Consider the following 4,281-nt stretch of genomic DNA (forward strand, 5'->3'; position numbering starts at 1 on the left):
ACCCAGCCACAGCGTCCTCTATACCTAGCTCTGTTTCACTTTCTCTGTCTCTCTCCCCTCCTCCTCTTTCTCCCTCTGATTCTGCCTCTCACTGTCTGCCTATCCTCCGTCCCTCCCTGTCTGTCTCTGTCTCTCTCCCTCACAAGCACACCACCGCGGGTCCCCCCCCTCCCCCCCCTTCTTTCTCCCCCCCCCCCCCCCCCCCCCGGCATATGCTATTATCCTTTTCCTTAAGACTGTGATTTACATGCCATGGAGTCTCCCTTCCCCAGGGAAACCTACAGTGCCTTTGTCCTTAAAAGAGGCAGGGGATGGTGGGGCTGAGGGCAGACATTATTTGAACAGGTGTGAGGACATACATAGGTCTACTGCCTCGGACTGAGGCCATTCTGAAGCTTTTCGGGGGCGTGGGAGATCACACTGTTCCCGGTGCGTGCGTGTGTGTGTGTGTGTGTGTGTGCGCGCGCGCGTGCAGGTGTGTGGGGAGGGAACCCGAATGGGGCACCCCCAGACCGACCGCTTCGGCTTTGGCGCTGGCATGTGGAGGATCTGGAATCCAGGGCCCTCTGGAAAGGACGGATGTGAGACGGACACCCTCTTCTTCCCGTCTTGAAAGCAGGAGAAAAACCTTCCTCTAGAAGCCCAAGTTCAAAGCCAGCTGTTTCAAGGAACGTCTGCCTCTGGCAAGGGGGAGGGGGAGGGCGAGGGCGAGGGGGCGGCCTGGAGGCAGCCTGGAGCACCCACGGCATGCATTCAGAAACCTCGTGCATCTCTCTTCCGGTGCTATCTTTGGGGGGACGTGGTACTCTTGGGCAAGTCCTCCGAACGATAGTGGAAACAAACATCTGTCTTCTCTCCCACACCTGGTGAATGCAGACAGACACACTGGAAGAGCACCCACCCTCCCTTTTCCCCCAAAGGACTCTTGTCACTGTACAGACGGGGGGGGGGGGGGGTGGCCCACGGGGGTGTCACACGCAGTCTTGGTGGCTCGTCTATGTTTCCAATCCGCCCAGGCAGTGCAGGCGGCCACCACTGCTGCTGCCACCTCTCACCGATCGTTCATCCTGTCCGTCAGTGCTATGACAGCACTAAGCTCTTCAGGGAGAAAATGCTCCCTGCCTTTCCTCTCGGAGGGCACACTGAGGGCACCCACTCCCATTAACAAAGTTTATTCACCTTGACAGGAAGAAAAGAGCTTGGGGTTTTTCACACCGCTGCAGATGACACTTTCCTACCGACTCTGGAATTCTCTTGCTCATTCTCCGGTGGGCCCGCCCCCCCATTTCAGGAGAGGGTGTTTGGTTCTGGGTTGGGGTGCGTGTGTGCGCGCGCGTGTGTGTGTGTGTGCGTGTGGGTGTGTCTGTGTCTTGCTTTTTCATTTTATTGGAATACAGTTGACTGACAAAGTTGTATGAACTTACAGGGTTGTTTCTGGGTGTTCGTCATGGCAGTGAAAGGAAACACCAGGATTTCCCTAGAAAGCCATCCCGTTCACCTGATCGGTGGCATGGAGGACATTCACATCCTCCTTGAGTTTCGCATTTGAAAGTGAGGGGCGGGTGCGTGCAGCAGGTCCCCCACCCCCACCCCACCCCGCGCCCCGAACGTGCCTCCCGCAGTGGCACTAGGAGTGTGTGCAATGAAAGGGACAGGACACCAGACACCAGAGGACCATTCTGACCCTCCTTTCCTTCTCTCTTCAGAAAGCAGGAAATAAATCTCTTGGGTGAAAGAAAAGTGTGCTCCCTGCCACGAAATTTGGGGGGGGGGGGTGTCGGGTTGGCGATAAGGACTTCACTGCTCCCATGGCTCCTGCAATGTTCACGAATCCTCCAAATCCTCAAGGCAAGATGGTTCACAACCAATACATGAGCGAGCTGTCAGAGACACCAGGGACTGAAACACTCCGTATTAGGGAGGGGTCCTCACTCACTTTCATGCAAAGGCAGCCACAACAGCAGCCTTTTCAAAGATGGCTGCAGGCAAGGGGGTGGGGGAGATGATGGAGAAAGTGGTGGTGGCGGCGGCGGCGGCGGCGGCGGCGGCGTGGCAGACTTGGATCACGTCCATTATGTTCATTCAACAAACAGTCGGGGCGATGGGAGAATGGCCGCTTGGTGGTCTGGGTTTCTCCAGGCTCCCTGGCCCACTCCCTGCCCCACACCCCCAACCCCCCACACCCCCTTGGACATGGGCAGGAAGGTTTCTAGAGAAGGCAGTGCCTGACCTGCTGGCTCTGTCACCCTGGGGGGAGAACATTTCGGAGAGTCGCCAGAGGCTTCAGACTTCCTACCCCTCTCCCTCCCCCACTCTGAACCCTGGTAACTAGACTTCATTCAACCGACACTTAGGATGGGTCATCCAACTGTTCTCTCATGAAGGAAGGAAGGAAGGAAGGAAGGAAAGAAGGAAGGAAGGTCGGTCGGTGGGTAGGTGGGTGTGTTTTCTGCGTGGGGTGAAGCCTTCCCTCCCTCGATGCAAGCCTGATATCCTCACCTGTCACAGAGACTGGACCCCTAAAAAACTACTGTGTCCGGTTTTCTCCCATTTAGGGGGTTCCAGAGTGTGTGTGTGTGTGCGTGTGCGTGTGCGTGTGCGTGTGTGCGTGCGTGCGTGCGTGCGTGTGTGTGTGTGTGTGTGTGTGTGTTGAGGGCCACACCCACGGCATATGGAGGTTCCCAGATGACGGATCGAATCGGAGGCTTTAGCTGCTGACCTCCTACACCACAGAAACAGGAATGCCAGGTCCGAGCCGCGTCTGGGACCAACACCACAGCTCACGGCAACACCGGATCCTTTACCCACTGAGCGAGGTGGACAGGCATCGAACCTGCAACCTCATGGTTCCTGGTCGGACTCATTTCCACTGCGCCATGGCGGGAACTCTGCTTTGTGGTTTTGGCGTTTGGATTCCAGAAGGTGGCGTAGGGGTCCCTGTTCGTCGTCTATTGGATAGAGACTCTTTTGTGTGTGTATATGTTCATCCCATCCTCCTCATGGATCCCTCTCCCCCGCCCTCATGATTTCTTTTCCCCCCTCTGCTTTTTAGGGCTGCCCTCGTGGCATATGGAAGTTCCCAAGCGAGGGGTTGAATCGGAGCTACGGCTGCTGGCCTACGCCACAGGCACAGCCATGTGGGATCCGAGCCGCGTCTGCGACCGACACCACAGCTCACGGCACTGCCTGCCGGATCCTTACCGCCCCCCTGAGCGAGGCCAGGGATCGAACCCACACCCTTCCCTGCAAAGGTTCCTCGTCGGATGCGCTTCCATGGTGCCACGACAGGAACTCCCCCGTGATGGTTTTTTTTCACGCTGGTGTTCCCACCCACAAGGAAGGAATGGCCCAATATTCTGGAATCACCTAGAGGGGAAAAGACGCTGAAAAAGAACGGAGGGATAGATGGATGTAGATGGATCACTGAATCCCCTTGACTGTACACCTGAAACGAACACAACATTGTAAGCAAGCCCACTGTATGCCGAGCTAAAGCAACAACAACAACCAACAACCACAACAACCACAACAAACTTACATCTTAAAAAAAAAAAAAAAAAAAAAAAAAAAGATGTCCCCTGCAGTTCCCATCAGGGCTCAGCGGTAATGAACCCGACTAGGATCCGTGAGGATGTGGGTTCGATCCCTCCCCTGGCCTCGCTTGGTGGGTTAAGGATCCCGCGTTGCTGTGGCTGTGGGGTAGGCCCGCAGCTACAGCTCTGATTCGACCGTGAGTCTGGGAACTTCCATAGGGCTGGGGCGTGGGCATTAAAAAAAGATATACTATATGCATACTATATACATATGTAGGAGTTCCCGTCATGGCTGGACGAATCCGACTAGGAGGCCTGAGGGTGCGGGTTCGATCCCTGGCCTCGCTCGTTGGGTTCAGGATCGGGTGTTGCCGTGAGCTCTGGTGTAGGTCGCAGACAGGGCTCGGATCCCGCGTTGTGCTGGCTCTGGTGTAGGCCGGTGGCTACGGCTCCGATTGGACCCCTAGCCTGGGAACCTCCATGTGCCATGGGTGCAGCCCTAGAAACAGAAAATAACTACGTGTGTGTGTGTGTGTGTGTGTGTGTGTGTGTGTGTGTGTGTGTATACAGATAGATATAGATATATAGATATAGATATATCACCTAAAGGCCCAGGACTAGAGAAAGCATTGGGTCATTAGGATCTAAGAATCTTCTCCCCGCCCCCCAAATCCATCCATCCATCCATCCATCCAACCCACCCTCCCTCCCTCCCTCCCTCCCTCCCTCTCTCCATCTTTCACTTTTC

The sequence above is a fragment of the Sus scrofa genome, chromosome 8 (genome assembly GCF_054392235.1).
Source record: "Sus scrofa isolate SSC_HxYL_T2T_F1_AM1 chromosome 8, Sscrofa_HxYL_maternal_Yorkshire_Landrace_v2.0, whole genome shotgun sequence".
In the NCBI taxonomy this organism is placed as follows: domain Eukaryota; kingdom Metazoa; phylum Chordata; class Mammalia; order Artiodactyla; family Suidae; genus Sus; species Sus scrofa.